Raw genomic sequence first — 22,089 nt, 5'->3', positions numbered from 1 at the left:
CTCGCTCTCCCCCCATCTCTCCTGTCAGTCATTAGAACACGTATAGATGGGAGGAGCCTCGATGTGGGGCTGGGCACACAGAAACACTTTGTGCGATGTGCCATAAATGTGTGTACTCTGTGTGTGTGTGTGTGTGTGTGTGTGTGTGTGTATCTGTGTGTGTAGGTTTGCACTTGTGTGTGTTTGTGCTTTTGTGCCGTATTCTGACACCAACCTTGAACATGCCCTCCCCAATTTAGTGTGGAATCTCTGATAGATATGCAAACGCAAGAGACAAACCCTTCTCTCTGCATCTTACAGTAAAACGGTTTTAATTTAAAAAATACATTTTGGACATGGCGGGGGGTGGCGTTTGAAGCCATCACCCTCCTATGGAGCCAGTCCTTGTGAGAGACTGCCTCACCATAGGGGTGGGCGCAGGGGCGGAGAGGGGTGGTCTGGGAAGACTGGCGCCATAACCAGTTTGGACTGGTGTTTTGATCAAGCCTCACGCTGATTATTGGGCTTTGAGGAGTCAAGGCTTTGGCTGCCATGTTATGGGCTGGCCATCCAATCAAAGACTTTGTAACAGCAGAACAGTGAGGGTGGATTGGCAGGGAAATGTTGGCAGGCCAATTGCTGATGAGTACTTTAAGCAGAGGGTCAGGAGGTTCTGGTATTTTGTGAACTGTTAAGTACACATTTGATTAAAGTTGATTAATTTAAAATAATCAGCATTTCTTACATTTTAGGTTCTGCATGAATGTGGCCAGACCTCTCTATAGAACTGCTAAAGTTTACTTAGGGTGCTCTTAAATTTGAAAAGGGAAATTCAAGTCTTAATTTTTCTGATTGTTTATACGGTCTTTTTCCTGATTATAGGTCAGAATCTGGCCAATGCATATCACCTGTGGCACAAGAGGATGGGCAGCCTTAGGGGTTGGTTGTTATCTTTGGTTATCTAGCTGTATGAGTGGTGTACATTCTTCATAAAGCTAGATAACCGAAAGTAACAAGAATCCCATTACGCTCCTGAAAGGCACCAAGATCCCCAACACATATCCCAAATGCTGCACCACCCCATTCTACCAATCACAGCAAAACAAGCAACGAAAATGGCCGACATCATAGGACACGGAAGCAGAAGAAAAAGTCAAGTAAGTCGTGTGATGTCATCCAATTACACAGGTTTATGTGTGTATGTGTACATGTGTGTCTTTTTAGCTCAGCTTGACAATTACAACTATCTGTCTCTGTTATTGCGTCAAATATATCACAATTGCCTTTGGGAATTTTAGCAGTAGATTTGAGAGTTTGAGTATTTGTTGAGTTTCTTATAAATGTACGTCTTTGAGTATCCACATTTTTGAGGCATTGAGATTTTCCCCTGAGCCGTAGAGTTGGGAAATCCTGATCGCTTTGAGATTGATCTCTAAAAATAATGAGTTATACACAATGCCATACACATATTTCCTCATATTTGCACATGGCCGATGGCATTGGTCCCTCGCAGCCCGGTTGGTCCAACAGGATCACTTGTAATCTAATAATCCCCCGATCCCTCTGTGTGGGGCTGCATGCAGCAGCTTATCCTTACGATCACATGGCCAGCAGTGGTGGGCGGGTCCCAAAGAACCAACACCAACCTGAATGGTGCTGACTGCGGACTTTGCCGAAATGCTTAACAAATTGGCCAGTCAGTAGCTGCAAGTAACCATCCTATCACTGTAGCAATTCTGTACTCGGCTGATGGGTTTTTAGTTAAGGCTGTTGGAAAACAGGTGAAATGAATAGAAAGTATGGTTGCTGATTATAGCCTCTAATGTCATACGTTATTTGGATTGTGGAAGTTTACAATGGACTTTTTAAGTTAATCCCATGATCATGTCCCCTGCCAGCACATAGTCGAATGGACAGATTTGTTTGAGGCCAGTTTTGTTAAACTAGACGGTTGTTTATTTGATTTCTCCCCCTCTTTCTTTCATGTGGGAAGGTTTTGCTTTTGTTTGGGTGTTTGATTTGAGGTGACAGTTGGCTTGGTTGTGAATGTGCCAATGGCGAAGCCTCCATTGCATGAGGTGTTACCATGTGGAAAGGCCTGATGGATCTTGTTGAATGCCACTGTGTGGGGCTCTGTGGAGGAGTGGTCCGAGGGCAATCAACCAGAAACTGCCCCCAGTGACAGAGCCATGAGAGAGGGAACAATCCGGGCCTCAGCCCATAGTGGGGAGTAATTGGTCAATCAGATCTTCACACCTTGAATCAGCCATCAAGGCAATGATGTTGATTTCTTTTCAACTAGAAAAAGAATCATGTCGAGTGAGGCTTCTAGTATGATTTTTCTGTCTTTCGGCCAAATCAGCCTTCCATAGCTTCAAGACATTACAGAGAAATTGGAGAGTAAATTGTATACTATAGCACCAGTATGTTTGAAAAACATGTTATTCATCTGGTGATCAATGGCCTAAACAGGGTTTCAATCACATGTACTCAGCTAAATTTATACATTTGAATTCTGCTTTGATAACAAACACAATGTTGACTCCAATATGGCACGTTGGACTAGACTGAAACTCCTGTTGGAGCGTTTGTATAGCAACAACACTCACAATGTCAATCTTAGCGGGTTGTGCAGCGGTCCCTGCCTGCTGCATTGCAGGTGCTGAGTGTGACATTTGAGCTCAGGGCTCAGCGAGGGAGCGAGAGAGACGAGGGCCTTGACAGGAAGTGACAGGTGGTGATGTCACCACCTCCGGTGGCACAGTGGTACCTGGCTCTTTGTCTGTTTTCCCTGGCTACTGTCATTACCAACGAAATAATCCAGGGGAACTGGAACAAGGCCCCAATGACTGTTCTTGGCTGTTATCTGTGGTTTTATATACATGCCATTGTGGCTGTTCATGTGACAAATTGGCTTTTTACAAAGTGTTATGCAAGTCAAATTTGATTGAATGACAACATTTCTAGGTAGAGATTTCAGCAAAGTTAGATTAGCTTTCTGACATCAGTTTGTATTTCTTTTTCAGGCAGTACATTTTTTTCTTCTCTCCAATTAGCTACGGTTTGTACGATAAGCATGAATACTATTTGAAGAAACGATGATATGATGTCAGTAACAGATGCCCATGAAGATGTGTGCACTGGTGCAGCTGTTTTGTTTCTGGCGATAAGGAGGATAACTGTGTGTGGCACAGTCATATCAATAACAGTCCACACTAGGGACCCTAGAGTACAGTTGCAAAACCAGGAGTTCTGGAACACCAGGGAATTAATTGAAAGTTCCTGGAATTTTGCAACCCTACCCCAGAGGAAAGACGGCCTTAGCACTGCCTGCCTGAAAATGGCACAAAAACAGGAGTTCCACAAAATCTCCAGGACTCTACTGTAGCCCTGTCTGGAGTGGAGGCAGGGAAAGAGAGAGGGGGATAAAGAGAAAGGATGGAGGGAGGGAGAGGAGAAAGGAAGGGAGGCAGAGAGAGGGTTTGGTGGATTTGTCTTAGCTTTCAGGCACTAGGCAAGCAGATTTAGACTCCAAGTGTCAAGTAGAAAAGCAGGCATTGTGGCCGGGCCCTGACGGCCCCACACCATTAGACTTTACAGTCAATAGAGCTAGTCCACTTGTCACAGGGAGACAATGGGCTCCTTTACCACCATTTCAGCACCTCCGGGTCCTAACAGCCAGACGGGTTTCTGAAAAAGGCCCAGTGATTCTTACCCCTTTCCTCTGCCTCCTTTTCTCTCAACAGAACACACCAACAGAGTTTGGAAAATGGCTTCACTGTTGGGCTGGTACAGAGGGGCAGACGTTGCCATTTCTAAAGTGGCCCCCGCCTCCCTGTCGCTCACAGAGAAATGCATGTATTTCAGGCGTTTACAGAAGTCAATGGGCCCACCCAGACAAAGGAGATCAAGTTTGGTAACTTAGCAGTAACAGGTGTACTTTGACTTGGTTCGGACCACACCGGAGTTGGGTGCTATTGTTGGACCCGTTGTTCTGTTTCCTCCCTGACAGTTTCGACTTGTGTGGAGATAAAGATGAAACTGCTTTACGGCCTTTGACAATCTGCTTTATATGTTTCCTCTTGGAAGTTAGTGCTGGGAGTTTGTTTGGCCTAGCTGTCCAAGATCAGTCTCTTATCATTTCTCAGTCTTTGAAAATGCTTCTCAGTTTTGCTACAATTCCTCATTGATTTGCCAAGAAGTCTCCAAAGGAAGACAGGAGTTATGTTTAGATCTCCTTCCACTGTTGCCCCAGGGAGCTAGTGAAGGGTAAACAATCCAAAATAGGGAAATATCAGAAGGATTTCAGAACACTGTACATTCTAGCATTTAGAACAATGTGCTCAACTGGTAATGTTTTAACATAGGATGCATTTTTTGAAAAAAGCTAATAATTTTCTGTATATTTTAACAGTTAGGAAAAAGAGCCTCTCAACAAAAAGATAAATATTACATTTTCAGAAGTTTGGCAAATATTGCACAAACTGTAACAAACTATTTCAGTATTGAACAAAGCTTTTGGACAGAGCCTGACAGAGCCTCAGTCCACAGAAGGCCATTCTGGTGAAATGACTTGTCAGAACGTCATGTGAAGGGGCTGTTCAGACCGAAGCTGCTATGGCAGCCATTGTCTTGTTCTCGCTCACACACCTACGAGTCCAGAGTAAGCACACAATTTCATTGTTCCCTGAGCTGTTAATATCAGAGGCTTCATAATGGAACCCATTCGCCATATTTGCATATGGCACTTTTCCAACAAGGACTCGGAGCGGGCTTGAAAGCTGGCCCACTTTAGTGCCAATGGCAGAAAAATGTCAAGTGCCAATTAGGAGAGGTTTGCCACCATTCAGTGGTACCCCACCCCCTCTACTACTGCCCTTCCCTTCCTCCTAACCTACTCTCTCATACTCCAAGGCTCTTCCCTTCACCCCTATCCCTACTCCCCCATTACAGCCTACAAAATAGTGCCTCCCTACTGGCACCCTGAAACAAAAGCTGCCTCCTTCCTCTAGCCTGAGAGTGAAAACAGATAGCAGCTCTCTCCTCCCCGATTAGTCTGTGCTCTTCGTTGGTTCACCAAATGTCATGTATAGGCTAGGCTGGTAGCTAGTTAGTAGATTCCAACCCAGATTGGTGGAGTTAGTTTGTAGCTCTTGGGCTACTTGCATGTGTAGCTTGGCTGGAGAATGACATGGAAAAGCACCACTACAATATGCTTGACTATTTAGTGCTAAAACAATGCAAAGGCTAACATAATAGCTCCAGCAACCTATTCATCAACCTAGAATGTTGATACAATAGCTCCAGCAACCTCTTAATCAACCTAGCATGTTGATACAATAGCTCCAGCAACCTCTTAATCAACCTAGCATGTTGATACAATAGCTCCAGCAACCTCTTAATCAACCTAGCATGTTGATACAATAGCTCCAGCAACCTCTTAATCAACCTAGCATGTTGATACAATAGCTCCAGCAACCTTTTCATCAACTTAGCATGTTGATACAATAGCTCCAGCAACCTCTAGCTGCAGCAACCTCTTAATCAACCTAGCATGTTGATACTGTAGCTCCAGCAACCTCTTCATCAACCTAGCATGTTGATACTGTAGCTCCAGCAACCTCTTCATCAACCTAGCATGTTGATACTGTAGCATTGTTGTCTTTGTTATGATGAAGTTTCACAACATTTGATCCCATACAGCCAACCATCTGTGATTCCAATTGCATATTTTAGACGACAATCTCCTTCTAGGTCACAGCCTTTCTACCACTGTATTAGATTATATTTTCACATGATCACATAACCTTTCATGTGGTTTTGGTAGGATTTACAGTACATTTTGGGATATTTCACTTGATTACATAGGCCATGCCCTGCAAACAAAATGTCCCACAGTCACAGTGTTTTCAATTGACATATTTTACACACATGATTACATTGTTTATTTATTTATGTCCTCCCCTGGGATATGAACTCACAACCTCTTGGTTCAAGGAATTACATACGATCTTCCTGCTACGCCACCATGTCTGTGCCAATAACTGATTTTTACCTCTATTCCTATACTTTGGACTTTAAAGTAAATCTCAGCTTTGTTAAAAAAAAAAACACTCAATAATAACTATTATGTTTATCATTGTGATTCAGGAGTAAGTAAATAATATGCCCCACCAACATATTGTCAACTATATAGAAAACCCCCAAATTGATGAAATAAGTAAAGGAAATCAATGATGAGATAATAGTCAGATTAATTTAGAACTAAAATAGCAGCGCAGATGGCACTCTTGAGCTAATTGCAGAGATGCATTGTAGGTAATTAATCTGTGGAGGACTTCTGAGAATACTACAGACTTTGTGACACAGCAGAAAGATCAGCGTACTCCAAATATAGAGAGTGTGATTTTAAATCCAAGGTGCGTCCCTAAGTGATCAAATGTAATCATATCGATTAAATATACAGTATTACACTATTTTATGTGAACAGCGTACCACTTACCTTAAAACTCCAATATTATTTCATTAATTCCCTTACAAAAAAAACATGAAAAGAGACACGTGAGATTAGTTGTTCACGTGAAACAATATGTTCACATGTATTACATTTAGAGTTCACATGTTAACACCACTTTTTCACATGTGTGGAGAATAAAGTTTTCACCTCATGTGATTTGCAGTAAAAGCAACATGTGAAATAAGCAGTTTCACATTGTGAAAACATTTAAAAAATGTACAAATTTTGCATCCCCATGTCACATTTCTTTCACGAGATCATGTTTTCGCGCGTGCTCAAATGTTTTCACATGTGTAGCTTCACATTATCACATTAACTTCACCAAAAGATCACGTGATCACATGTGAAATTCATGTGTTTATTCCATAACAGAGCTCAAGTTCTTGTTGCGTCCTTGAATGAAAGTAAAGACATTTATTGTGGAATGGCTGAAAAGCCTGCGTTAGCTGGAGCAATCTCTTTTCTTACTATTGCAGATGATGTGAGTCTGAACTTAACTTCATATGAAACTTGTGTGATATCAAGTATGATGTTAAAATACAGTGCAGTCAGAAAAAAGACAAGACATCTTTATAATACAAAAGGTAATCTTGTTTGTCCAATTGGGGCCACTGTTGTTCCTCCACATACCATTTACCTAACTTACCGCCTCCTGCCACTCAAAAGGATTTTCCCCCTGTTCTTTTTCTCTTTCATTCTTTCATTCAATCTCTGTGTCAATTTTTTTTCTTCCCAGTCTTGATTCTCAGATGGTTGGATCTGATTTGCACGCATTTGCATAATGAAAGTCATTTGCATGCTCAGGGGCAGACTGTACCATGAGAAAAGACATGAAAAGGTGTGTGTGTGGGTGCGTGTGTATACGTACACATGCATGTATGTGTATCTCGGCTGGTTAAACTGCATACTCACATTTTCTCTTTTTGCCTCATATTTTTCCCTATTCTTATTTTTTGTGCAGACTACCAACACCACCATGACAGAATGCTGGCAAAATGAGGCTGAAAAACAGGGAGAGGAGGAGAGGTTGCTGTTGACTCTGACTCCCTCTCCTCCATATCTTCTCTCCCCTTCTCCCCTCCCTCGCTTCATCCTCAGCTGCCTTCCCCATTCTCCTGTACCGTGAGACGCAGCCCACGCCACCATCTTAGGACGACGCTCGCTGGCATGAAATGGAAGTGAGGACCAGAGAGAGCAGGTAACAACAACAGCTCTGCGCCCGCCATGCTGCATCACGCCTCCATAACACCACCACCATCACCCCATCCTTTCCTCCTCCTCCGGACCCTCCCTTCTCTCTCGCTCCCTCCCTCTGCCAGGCTGGCCTTGCCTTTAAGCACCTCAGATGTGTTTGCTAATTGCAGAAATCACGAGACGCGTTGATGGAGGGGGGAGGAAGGCTGGGGTTTTTGTGTGTGTGTGCTTGCATTAAATCCCTCCTCGCTCTTGCTCTCTCTCAGGCATTCAGTGGGCATCTGTGCTCTGAACAGCCCAGTTTTCTTCCCGTTTGGGAATTGTTGTGCCATCCTCTTCACACACGCCCGACATGGCGGCGCCTGCCATTTTGTTTGAAATACGCGGGCCGTATTCCCTGGTCAGAATAACTGAGACATGAATGTTCCACATTTAGCATATTATATAAGATAGTTACACCCAGAGACTATTAACGAATATTAGCTAGGGCTATATTATATCATCACTATTCTTATTATCAATAGTAATCAAAGACAGAGTACGCTTTTTGCAATATTTATTTTTACCAAGTCTTATCATTCCTTTTTTGTAATTAATTATCCTGATTTCCTGACATGTATAGATTTACGCTAATGACTGTTTAGTTAAACATTCTAAAAGCAGCTCAGAGCATCTCTTTAAAGGACAGAACTGTGACGTCCACGAGTCAGTGAATATGCTACTCAGACAGACACTGCAGTACAACACCAACACATAGCGAAAGGGACCAGGAGAGAGTGAGTGTGGCTGAGGGACAGAGAGAGGGAGTGAGAGAGGCAGAGGCCGAATGAGAGTATGATAGCGGGGTCTCAGTAGCGGAAAGCTGTCTTTGTGTTGGTGGGTGAGGTGTTGGGGGAGCTGGTGCTGAGACAAGTCGTGTATTGTTCTCCTAAGCAAGCTTGTTGTAGCGACTCCTTTATTCCGAGCAGAGAGAGCTGCAAGTTTAAAAACCGCTTAATAACCAAAACACCAATTAGAGTCGGCTGGGCCCTATTAAATAAGGCAGCCGGTAAACAATGTGTGCCATTGTCCGTGCCTCACGGAGAGAACTCCCTTTGTGTGTGTCTGCGTACTGGAGGTCGAGACAGTGCTATGGCTAAGATACTGTACAGTGCCAGAGAATTGCTAATGGATAGGCTACTGAGTTACTACCCATGCATATGGACTGTGAAACACTAGAGTGTTATTAAGTCTGTCTCGTCGCCAATCCCACCAAGGTATTCCGCTGCATGAGGTCTACAGACACATTGCTGTTAGGACTAGACATAATGAATTTATTAAGGTTATTAAAATAAATTATAGCGTCTGATTAAGCCAAATGTGGAGAGAGAAGAAAATCATGACAAAACCACAACATTCACATTGGAGCTTCATCGGACCATTAGCTGGTAGCAGTTTTTAATTAAAGTTGTTTTTGTCTAAGTTTCTATGTTGGGGAGCCAGTTTAACAAAACATTGCATGAGAACCTTAATAGTAACAGTGTCTAATCTAATGCAAACCCACTAATCACGGGCAGTCTCTGTAAACAGGTGGTAGATTGAGCAGGGGCCAGGGCCATTCTCAATTTACTGTGTAAATTATGCAGAGCCCAAAACAATACAAACAGTAGACAGTGGAGTGGCTGGCGTTGGGTAATGAGATGATGTGTGGCCTGTGCGGGCTGGGAGCGAGGCGAGTCGAGGGGGTGGGTGGGCACAGTCAGCAGCTTGCGTCTGAGTGTGCGGGTCTGGAGGGCTGGAGTTTGGGCAGGGGGCAGACACTGTCCCGTCTGCACACACCCCTCCTGCCTAGACTAGAGGGTGGGGGGAGGCAGCTGGGACCTGGAGCACCCTCCCCCATACCTCCAGCAAAAGCTCCAGTCTTGGGAACTTTTGTGGAAGGCAGAGGTCCCCCCAATATTGGCACGTAGGGGCCCCCTAAAGTCTGGCTGTGTCTGTGGCTCCCACTCACCCCCTCCCTCCTGTCTCCCCACAGCCTCCCAACCCCAAACCTCCCTCCCCACTCCCTGCCTCTCTCCCCAATGTGACGCTGGGGGCCTGGGAAGGACTTGAAGTTCACGGCCAGACCTCCTATTGAGCTGACAGGCTGACTGTTTGCTCAATTCGACTCCCTATTCAAGACTGAGCTAGAGGGGGAGTATAAGGGGTGTAGGGTGGGGGTGTTGGTGGGGGGGACACCATAGCGCTGTGACTATTCATTCAGAGGGAGAGACAAGTGAATGGAGAGAGAGGAAAGGCCAGGCAGAAGATAAAGGGTAGAAGGGAGGGAGAATAGACAGGGTGCATAAATAAGAGTGAGGATTCCGTGCACAAAGTTTGCTCTGAGCAGTGTGTGCCCCCTCTCACACTCCCTTAGACTCTTAATTACCAGAGTCCTCCACTCTACTCTCTCCCCCTCTTTCTCTTTCTCTCCTCCTCTCACAATCATTCTCATCGTCCTCTATGTCCCCCTGTCCCCCTGGTTTTATTGGCCCACATGCTGAGGTTGTAAATTTACCATTAACTAGCTCATTCACCGTAGGCCACTCAACAAAAACAAGACCATGATTCCCAATAACTCAAACCGACACCAATACCCTAAACCCCTTTTGTGACTCCACTTCTGTCTCATTTTACGTTTAATTAGAAATGTCCTTCCTTGACTTGTAGTTAGCCCATTGACATACAGTACAGTTTAAACTGCTATCAAGATGCTAGCTGGTATGGCTAACATGATTCTGGCTAAAAGCTAATATGGCTAACATAATTCTAGCTAATAGCTAATATGGCTAACATGATGCTAGCTAGTTAGCATGCTGGCTCTACCTAACCCAGAAAACTGCAAACATCATGGCTGGTTCTCTATATACTCTATGACCCTTGGATAAGATTTTAAGTTGCTTGTCTGAGTGGCTCTAAAATAAAAGGGCCCCCAGCTCTCAGAAGTCCCTCAGTCTCAGCTCCTACAGCTTAGGGTGTGTCACATGCTTCCTCTTTGCATTATGGCCCAGTAGTGTACCAGGCTCCCAACAGTGGCTTTCAACTTCACCCTCAATCCCCTTGGCAAGCTGGCAGTCTGCGCCCGGCACACAGAGCCCAGGCTTACCTCAGCTAAAACCAGACCAGGCGCACCTAAGGCCACTTGTCAGAAACTCCCTGATGGTTTTTGCTATATGAAAGAGACTTTCCGTTCACTAGAAAAGATTTTAACACATAATGTATTGGCTTTATTGTGAGTTTGTTTTATTTATCTTGATGTTTTAACCAGTGGTTGGAACCGGTTCAGGGAACAGAACCGAAAACCAGAAAATAACAAAACATTTTTTTTTATTTTTTTTTTTATTTCACCTTTATTTAACCAGGTAGGCTAGTTGAGAACAAGTTCTCATTTGCAACTGCGACCTGGCCAAGATAAGGCATAGCAGTGTGAACAGACAACACAGAGTTACACATGGAGTAAACAATTAACAAGTCAATAACACAGTAGAAAAAAGGGGAGTCTATATATACATTGTGTGCAAAAGGCATGAGAAGGTAGGCAAATAATTACAATTATGCAGATTAACACTGGAGTGATAAATGATCAGATGGTTATGTACAGGTAGAGATTGGTGTGCAAAAGAGCAGAAAAATAAAAATAAATAAATAAAAACAGTATGGGGATGAGGTAGGTGAAAATGGGTGGGCTATTTACCAATAGACTATGTACAGCTGCAGCGATCGGTTAGCTGCTCGGATAGCAGATGTTTGAAGTTGGTGAGGGAGATAAAAGTCTCCAACTTCAGCGATTTTTGCAATTCGTTCCAGTCACAGGCAGCAGAGAACTGGAACGAAAGGCGGCCAAATGAGGTGTTGGCTTTAGGGATGATCAGTGAGATACACCTGCTGGAGCGCGTGCTACGGATGGGTGTTGCCATCGTAACCAGTGAACTGAGATAAGGCGGAGCTTTACCTAGCATGGACTTGTAGATGACCTGGAGCCAGTGGGTCTGGCGACGAATATGTAGCGAGGGCCAGCCGACTAGAGCATACAAGTCGCAGTGGTGGGTGGTATAAGGTGCTTTGGTGACAAAACGGATGGCACTGTGATAAGCTGCATCCAGTTTGCTGAGTAGAGTGTTGGAAGCAATTTTGTAGATGACGTCGCCGAAGTCGAGGATCGGTAGGATAGTCAGTTTTACTAGGGTAAGTTTGGCGGCGTGAGTGAAGGAGGCTTTGTTGCGGAATAGAAAGCCGACTCTTGATTTGATTTTCGATTGGAGATGTTTGATATGGGTCTGGAAGGAGAGTTTAGAGTCTAGCCAGACACCTAGGTACTTATAGATGTCCACATATTCAAGGTCGGAACCATCCAGGGTGGTGATGCTGGTCAGGCGTGCGGGTGCAGGCAGCGAACGGTTGAAAAGCATGCATTTGGTTTTACTAGCGTTTAAGAGCAGTTGGAGGCCACGGAAGGAGTGCTGTATGGCATTGAAGCTCGTTTGGAGGTTAGATAGCACAGTGTCCAAGGACGGGCCGGAAGTATATAGAATGGTGTCGTCTGCGTAGAGGTGGATCAGGGAATCGCCCGCAGCATGAGAAACATCATTGATATATACAGAGAAAAGAGTCGGCCCGAGAATTGAACCCTGTGGCACCCCCATAGAGACTGCCAGAGGACCGGACAGCATGCCCTCCGATTTGACACACTGAACTCTGTCTGCAAAGTAATTGGTGAACCAGGCAAGGCAGTCATCCGAAAAACCGAGGCTACTGAGTCTGCCGATAAGAATACGGTGATTGACAGAGTCGAAAGCCTTGGCAAGGTCTATGAAGACGGCTGCACAGTACTGTCTTTTATCGATGGCGGTTATGATATCGTTTAGTACCTTCAGCGTGGCTGAGGTACACCCGTGACCGGCTCGGAAACCAGATTGCACAGCGGAGAAGGTACGGTGGGATTCAAGATGGTCAGTGACCTGTTTGTTGACTTGGCTTTCGAAGACCTTAGATAGGCAGGGCAGGATGGATATAGGTCTGTAACAGTTTGGGTCCAGGGTGTCGCCCCCTTTGAAGAGGGGGATGACTGCGGCAGCTTTCCAATCCTTGGGGATCTCAGACGATATGAAAGAGAGGTTGAACAGGCTGGTAATAGGGGTTGCGACAATGGCGGCGGATAGTTTCAGGAATAGAGGGTCCAGATTGTCCAGCCCAGCTGATTTGTACGGGTCCAGGTTTTGCAGCTCTTGTCAAGGAACATGTCAAGGAACGGAACAGAACCGCTATTTTCAAATCTTGAAAACTGGTTAATAATGTTATTTTTTGTTCCAAAAATATCCCTAATGTCTAGTATATAATTCTGCAATTCAGTGAAGTTCTGATGCTAGTAATAGCCTTTACACAATCCCCATTTATGTCATGATGCTCAGCGCTTCAAACGATGCTCCTCCATGTTCACCCATTTCTCTCGCTCTCTCCCCACCTGTGAAAATTCAGTTGCATCATCTCTGACCAATTAAACATGTAGCCTGCACGTTCCATAGCAAGAACAAGAAATATAGGGGTTCAGTTCGGAATGATTGGAAAATAATTTGGATCCCAACCCCTGCTTCTAACATACTATCTTTTTTTCCTCCAGGCAAATAATGGTCCAGAACACTGGAAGAGGGCAGAAATGACAGCGAGCAGTAATCCATTGGGAGAAGAGAAGTTGCCCACAAACTACCAACCCATCCCTAGTATTTGCAATGGAACAGGCCCATTACAACAATGTTTGTCCACTACACTCCGACTTGTGCCACAACATTTGAGCATCAGAGCACTTTAGCTGCCTCTGACATGTGGTTGGACCTCTGGCCTGAGTTTAGTTATCCAACAAGGGCCAATCAGGATTGGTTTTCTTTCCTTTCATTAAGCCAACAAGAAAGTGGGGTGGTGGCATGGAAAACAAGAGCAAATATCTCAGGATCCAAGATGAACAGAGAAGCACTGATTCTTGGATACACTGTGCTATGAATGAGAAACATGACATGTGCTGTGTACCTACAGTATTTGCTTGCAGCCTCAATAACATCTACACTGAGTGTCCAAAACTTTAAGAACATCTGCTCTTTCCATGACATAGACTGACCAGGTGAATCCAGGTGAAAGCTATGATCCCTTAATGATGTCACTTGTTAAATCCACTTCAATCAGTGTAGATGAAGGGGAGGAGACAGGTTAAAGAAGGATTTTTAAGCCTTGAGACAATTGAGACATGGATTGTGTGTGTGCCATTCAGAGGGTGAATGGGCAAGACACAAAAATGTAAGTGCCTTTGAACGGGGTATGGTAGTAGGTGCCAGGCACACTGGTTTGTGTCAAGAACTGCAACACTGCGGGGTTTTTCACGCTCAACAGTTCCCCGTGTGTATCAAGAACGGTCCACCAGCCAAAGGACATCCAGCCAACTTGACACAACGGTGGGAAGTATTGGAGTCAACATGGGTCAGCATCCCTGTTGAACGCTTTTCAACACCTTGTAGAGTCCATGCCCCGACGAATTGAGGCTGCAACTCAATAGTAGGAAGGTGTCCTTAAATGTTTTGTACACTCAGTGTGTGTTACATGTGAGGAAATGTTCCTTGCAATACAGATTCTTAGGTGCAAACATTTCTATAATAGAATAGAGCACTTTACTACTACTACTACTACTACTACTTTAATTTAAAGTAAATAACAATGTATGAATAGAGTCCATGGTGTTTCATGGGAATGTTGTATAACAAGCTATATAAATAACATAGACCTACCTAGATCAAATGGGTTAGAATTTTTGCCAATTTTTGTGTTTATATTTTATTGTTTACTAGTTGCTATGACTGACAGACACATGAATGTGAGACCCACGGCAGCAGTGAAGAATACTGCACTGCGATTGGACGGCTCCGTGTGTCATATGACACAGAGGCGAATGGGAGAGCTGTTGTCTTTATACTCTATGCAACTGTTTTTGGCCTGCTACCAAATATATTGGGCAAGCCTTCAACTGAATTATTTTTGGGCGAACAATCTCATGAAATATTACACTGTTTGTTCAGTTTTCTCTTACCATGTAGGTTGTTGTTGTTGTGTGTGTGTGTGTGTGCGTGCGCGCGTGTGTGTGTGTGTGTGTGTGTGTGTGCGTGCGTGCGTGCGTGTGCGTGTGTGCGTGTGTGTGCGTGTGTGTGTGTGCGTGTGTGCGTGTGTGTGAAAGAGGGAAAGAGTGAACGTTAGAGAGAAAGTTAGACATTACAGATGAACATAACACATTTGATTTATAAAACAAATTGTGGAGAGACATTTTAGTTTGAATTTTTCAATAACAGAGTTGAATATGCTGGCCCTAAGCCTCTGCCAACGCAAATCAGTGTAGGAATTACACATCTAATATTCTTGATGGCAGAGCTCTGTTTGATCAGCAGTGCGGTTTATAGGGAGTAAGCTAGGCTGCACGGACAGAACATTCTAAACCACTTAAGCTTTCCAAGTAGGCTTTGAATGCAGTAGCCTGGCTTTCCCTAGCAAACCACATCAGCGTAATACAAGGTACTTTAGAGTAAGACATGATAAATACAGAGAATTCAAAGACTTCCTTCATTTCCTGTCCTTGACATTATCGCACAGATACACACACACACACAATTCACATGCAAGCAAATGCAATAATGCAAGCACTATCATAGACTAGTTTGTTTTATAGAAATTTTCAGGAAGTGGCACATTTTTATTCCAATTGATAATGTATGCAAATCTTTTAAATATTCATTTTAACAATCTATTCAGCGCTTGTGCAATTGAGTTGAAGGAGACTATCTTGGTCTGATTTTGTAAATGTATTATTTTGATCATCTTGAGCATCACAATGCTATATTATTACATCTGCCTGGATAAGCTTGAAATTGAAAAACATTTTTAATCCGTAACTAAAAGTCACTTCAGGGAAGGCTAAAACCAGTCTATCCGCATATAATCAACAAATTGTGGTCGCTGAAATGATTAAATAATTATTTGTTTCTTGTTTTGTTTTGCACCGAGATGAAATGTCTATTCAGATATTTTTAAGCAACCGATGTTGTTTGTGTTATGCAATCTAGTGTGTATTATGTAATGCTAGATTGCACTGAATGAACCACGTGCCTTTGTATGAAAAACAAACTGTGTCCTGTCATGGATTAGTAATAAAAGTTTACATTGAAAACAAACAGAAAACAACAGTTTTGTTCTATTTCTGTCCATCTTCATGAATCTGTTGGCATATAAGAAAGAGAAGGTGGAAGACTCACCAAAAAATCACTGACAGTATATCACAAGACATACTTGCCCTAATTTGAAGCGGTTAGCAGATTTACTGATAACTCAGAGCCAGGACTGGAAAATTCTATTGCCAAATTCCACAGGATTAAGGATCTTATACGTTTAGTGTTGAGCTACTTGAGATCACAATAATCATCATAATAGTTGTGATGAAATGCCAAATCTTCAAACAATTCCAATTCAATTCATGGTTGAGATGGATTTTTTTGTAAACGCAATCCATAACTGCTTTCATTTATTTTAAGTTTACTGAATTTTAATAACCCTCAACACACACACACACACACACACACACACACACACACACACACACACACACACACACACACACACACACACACACACACACACACACACACACACACAACCCTACTCAGGTGTGTAGTCCTCTGTGTACTGCATGTTACAGTGTACTGTCACTGAGATGTTTGACACCACATTTGGCAAATGTGCCAACAACCGGCATATGTGCCCTCACAAGTAACTACCATTGTCATGTAAAAGAGTCTGCTGACCCTAGTGTATAGGTCTGTATATATACTTTAAAACAAATGAAATGCAACCCTAACAGCATAGGTTTATCAAGCAGTTGTTTTCATTTTAGGAATCTTTGCAATTTAATGTAAACATTTGAATGCTGCAAGCATGCCGATACAGGATTTTGATATCCACATTGGATAGTGTCAGAGTTCTGAAAGAAACTACTGTTTTGTATAGCTATGGCCAGCAGAAAACAAGTGGCTGTACAATTAAACATCCACTCCACGCAAATATTATAGTGCCCTTATGAACCGGGCCAGGTTGCAAGTACATTATGTTCCAGGCATTAACATCCAGTCTTTTGTGACATCTCCCCTCGCCCCCCATGTTTCTTGGCAGTGTTATCGTTCTCATAATCTAATTCACTGGTTTCTGTCAACCTGCCAAGAGACAAGTTGCATTAGCTGAGCGCTATAGGCTTTAATGAACTGAGCCGTGATGTTAAGCACATTTGAGCAATGCTAGCTACACAACGGAACTGTTGTCGGACTGATGGTGGATTATGGTCTGAGCTAGCTGCTCCTTGAACTCACAGGTTGGTCAGGGTCAGATCCAGGGTAAAGTCACCCAGCTTGTCTGTGGAACACTCCTGCTACTCGTCAAGATACGCTCGGCTTCTTTTGTAGCCCCGTCATCCATTGGCATCATGTCAACAAGAGGGAGCCAAGAAAAATAGAGGAAGATTTCAATGTTCTATAATCATATGGGCTACAAATCGTATTGGCTCTGTGAGCGTCATTTGACGACGCACAATGTTGATTTACAATACCTGCGGTCACTTGACATTTTATCGCCTAATGTGAATGCTTCAAACAAAGGATTAGCATGGGCAAATAAGGAGTTTCTGTAGTTAACATTTAGAGGGTGTAGCCTTCTTTCGTGAGAAGCATGCGTTAGCTACTTCTAACATGAGAGCGATGTATAAATACAGACTCTTAGGCATTCCAAGAAGGCGGCAATGGTCTGTCAACATATCTTTAACCTGATACGTAAAATGGAAGATTCACATTTCTGACCATAGCTGTTTGTTGGACAGTGGCACCAGGGCCAATGCCAAGGGAGTACAGAGGGGAAAATGGCATGTATTGGTAGTTGCCCAAGGGTCAGGAACTTGGGTGCTGCTCCTTTCATAGTTTCCTCAGCATCATCATTACCATGCAGGAATGCGCCCCTAGGAGTCCATTCTGTGTGGTTTTGGAGGGAAACGTGTTCTCAACCAATCACTATGGACCGAGGATGCGTGTCCTTAGATCCAACTGTGGTCAGTGCCAAGCATAATTTTGACCTCTTTAAGCGGTTGTTGGTCCACAGTTTGCTGCTTTTTTTCACTGCACTGCCATCTTTCGTTTGACGGCCGTTACATGCAGTGAGCAAAAAGACAGTGGCCAGAGGTGCATGCTAAAAATATGATGAATATTTAATCAACATAAAAATGTTATCAAAAGAAAATGTAATAAAGTAACAAAGTACTGGGCTGAAATTCCACTGGATCAAGAGAAAAGCATTGATCACTGATCAATTGTGGCCACTGTCTTTGGTTTTTTGGATGCATTAAGTGAATCCTGTCCTGGAATGTCAAACAGCTTGGCCAGAGCTGGCGAATGGAGGCAGTAAGAACTGTGAGTAATGTCTTCTCTTTCACAGCCCTCCCAACCCCCTGCATCCTCCTCAACCGCCAAAACGTCCCTCCAAACTTTATGGTGATGTCATTCATATGCAAAAGAGGCGTGCTTTCAGTGAGGGAGTGAATGAGTGAGTGTGTGCATGCCCATGTTACTTGAGTGGTTGATTCCATTACTTGAAGCACCATTACACTTGCCTGTCACTAACCAAATGACCTGAGAAAAATGTGTACACCTAAATCACCCACCTCCCACCATCCCCCACCTCCACTTACTCATCCTCACTATCAAGTTATTTTGGCGCAACCCATATTTGGATCCTGTTAAAATATAACCTATCATTTGTTCTTGAGCAATCTTATACATGTACACTCTCAATGGGGCGCATTGGATTGTTGAGGCTAACTAAGTATAGCCTGCTATAATTATTTAACAAGCAGGATCTAGTTTCCTTCTGTCTTTAATTATGACAATAGCATTTGTAAAGTGAATTGGTGGAAGGCCAAATGCAACTCAAAAGGTTGGTTTTACAATCTCGTAAAATTAAACGCATTCTGCCATGTTTGCTCAGTTCAAGCACTCTACTCTCATTTGGTGTGGTCGAGGGGAAGTTTAAACGTCACTGAGGGGTTAGGTTAACTCAACAACTATCCCAAATCAACATTGCTGTTGTTGAAAGGGTCTTGACGGTCTTGATTTCTCCTTGACTGCCAGAAATCCTATCATCTTGTCTTTGGTTTTGACCTACATCAACTGTGCCTCCACTCCAATTGCAGCTTCTCTTTAACGTAGAATATTTTTTTGCGTCAGATGTTGAAACCATAAAAGTAAGTTAATTATGGAGAATTATATTAAACAGTGCCGTTTTGATTTGATTGCTGATTGAATAGCAATCAATCTCATTAGATAATGAATCAAATCTGACACTTTTGACAGATTCTGAAACGTGTGTCTAGTGTCTTATCATGGGAAGGCAGAAAGCTAGTGGAGCTTCTCCCCTAATCCCTTAAAAACAAAAGAATAAATCTGAGATCCAGTGTGTGGGAATAGAACCCTTGGGTCAAATTAGCATACACACACAGTGGCATTGGATGGGACCAGAAGGGTGTCCCGAAAGCAGCCCTGGAAGGTCTGAGGAAGGCCCCATTAATAGGCGGAGGAGGCTAGAGAAAAGAGGGGCTGGGGGTTGCGAATAGAGGTGCGAAGAGTTAATGCAGACAGTTCAACAAAGGCATCCACCGCCATCGGGGCAGAGAGGAGCACGGGAAAAGAGCCGGGGTCAAGGGGAACTCAGGGGGGTTCAAGTTCAAGGCAACTGTCACTGTCTGCATTTTAAGTGCCGTACCACACCCACCCAGTTCTTCTTCTCCCATTGGTAACCCCATTCTCTCCTCTTCCCAACATTAAATCTGAGGCTAAACACAAATTCCCTTTTGTCTCACTGCTGCCCTATCGACAAAATAAAGGTGTAAGTAAAACAATGCATCATTTCAGGATTAGTCTTGGTGACTCTTATGGTAATGTGTGTGATTTTGAACTGTGGCTTCCGTGGGAGAGTGGGAAGGGGCTTATTGTGCATTTCGCTTAGGTGGGTGGTATTTTACTGGCAAGAAAAGGAAATGTTCAGTGACTTATGCATGATATGTGTATACGAGTCAGAGGTTGTACCATTACACTCTATAAGGGAAGGGTCTTCATAGAGCTGATGGTTGTTGTGGTAACCCGTGTTCTTATTCTGATTTGGTTGTTCATTTTGAGAGGCTAAGTAATTGCGTAAAGCTGTGCAACACAGGCAGATCTTTACCACAGCTAGCTACACAGCAAAATAGTGGCCATTTTGAAGCAGACACATTTTTTTTTTAATAAAATGAATCTAGATATACAAAGCAGTAAATCAAACAGTCAGATAATGCCATAGGATAGTGACATAGCCTATTTCATTTTTAAATTGTTGATATTTGCATAAACAATCATCAATTTTACCATCTGTTTCCGCAATGTTTCCATTGAGGCATTGCCACACTGAATGACAGACAATAGTCTCTCTAGGACTCTACGTTAGGCTCAGTTAATCCACTATGGCATTACATCAATACTGACTAATCTTGACCAGAGCAGAAGTTCAATTAATGAACTGGAATCACACGTGTGCTTTCAGATGGCGCTGCCTCCATTGAGAAAGAGCATATGTTTGTTTGCTTGTGACCAGACTGGGGTTAGGGGGCACCCTGACCACCACCACCCCATAAAGAGAATATCATCACTGGCCTCTTGTCACCTCTTAACCTGGGGCTACAATGGAAGGTCAATTGAGCGGAACTTTGCATACCCTAGTCTTTGTGTTTGTCTCAAACGTCCAATCGACCGCAAGGTGTCCACAAGCTGACCCCATATGCCCATGGCTCACTGGCCACACATTAACCAAACAGGACTGGCTGTAACCCCACCACCCAACCCTGTTTAAGAACTCTGAATGGTCCCCAAGGAGAGAAGTGTTTTGCTGTAGAGAAATGTGAACTATTTCTAAGGATATAACAAGTATTATAAATACAGTGCATTCAAAAAGTATTCATACCCCTCAACTTACACATTACACATTTAGTTGTGTTACAGCCTGAATTCAAATGTAATTTTTTTTTTTTTTTAATAAATAAAAATACATCTACACACAATGACAACGTGAAAATAATTTTGGAACATTTTGCAAATTTATTGAAAATGATTCACACCCCAATACATGCTAGAATCACCTTTGGCAGTGCTTACAGCTGTGAATCTTTCTGGGTAAGTCTCTAAGGGCTTTGCACACCTGGATTGTACAATATTTGCACATTGTTAATTTGACATTTCTTCAAGCTCTGTCAAGTTGGTTGTTGATCATTTCTAAACCGCCACCCATAGGAAAAATGTGCTGCCCAGTAAGGCATTTTTCTGATCACCTGAGATTAATTTGATCTTCTCAATTTTGAATCATGTGGTTCTCCTTCATGTCTGACTTCTTTCTCCTAAAGGCCCCTTAGGAGAAATACAAAGATGTAAAAGAGAAGCTATTATTTGAAACATGATAGATTGAGAGTGTAAATTTGATATGCAATTGAGATGTACAGCGAATTAAAGGACATATTATTATCATATACTCAAGAGCTAAATCTGAGCAATAGGATAAACAATTGAGGTTCATAGTAATAATTGAACTGCATTCAACTGAAATGTGTTTCTTGCTTTTAACACAACCCCTCTGAGTCAGAGAGTTGCGGGGGTCGACATTAACCGACATCATCGGCACCCGGGGAGCAGTTGTTGGGGGTTAACTGCCTTGCTCAGGGGAGGAATGACAGACTTTTACCTTGTCGGCTCGGGATTTAATCCAGCAACCTTACGGTTATTGGCCCAACGCTCCTACCCACTATGCTACCTGCTTTAAGACAATTGAGAGAACTCATATTTGATCATACTGAGATAGATCCTAGATTATATGTGGTGATACTTGTCTGTGATAAGTGAAGCATGTTTGAGATGGATTCTAATGATTTGGAGTCTGAGATTTTGTTGAGATTGTGTTCTTCTTTTCTTTCCTGTATGAATTGAGGGAGTTGAAAGGAAACACATTTAAGAGAATGTAGAGAACTCATACATTGATCAATGTGAGACCAATCCATGGTTATTTCTCAGGAGCAAAATGTGAGATATTTGAGAAAATACTCAAAATCTCTCTTTGGTACTGAATAGTACTCCGTTTTGTCTAGGATACATACTGTAAAGATGATAAAAAAGAGATCTCTCACCCTTGATTTTCCTTTCCTGTTAGCATTTTCGAGTCTTGCCATAGATTTAAGTCAAAACTGTAACTATGCTACTCAGGAACATTCAATGTCATCTTGGTAAGCACCTTAGTGTATATTTGGC

General features: G+C 43.0%; 1 long non-coding RNA gene across 1 annotated transcript; it reads left to right on the top strand.

Annotated features, from left to right (window-relative positions):
- Positions 1 to 990: 990 nt before the first annotated feature.
- Positions 991 to 15,916, top strand: LOC118947709 (uncharacterized). Its single transcript, XR_005041888.2, has 3 exons — positions 991 to 1,136; positions 7,458 to 7,694; positions 13,326 to 15,916. It is a non-coding gene; the product is annotated as an uncharacterized LOC118947709 (long non-coding RNA).
- The last annotated feature ends 6,173 nt before the right edge of the window (positions 15,917 to 22,089 follow it).

Source organism: Oncorhynchus mykiss, chromosome 3 (genome assembly GCF_057628025.1).
Source record: "Oncorhynchus mykiss isolate SJ-2025 chromosome 3, ASM5762802v1, whole genome shotgun sequence".
NCBI lineage: Eukaryota > Metazoa > Chordata > Actinopteri > Salmoniformes > Salmonidae > Oncorhynchus > Oncorhynchus mykiss.
The sequence above is the reverse complement of the archived record's forward strand: the minus strand, read 5'-3'. Positions and strand labels throughout refer to the sequence as shown.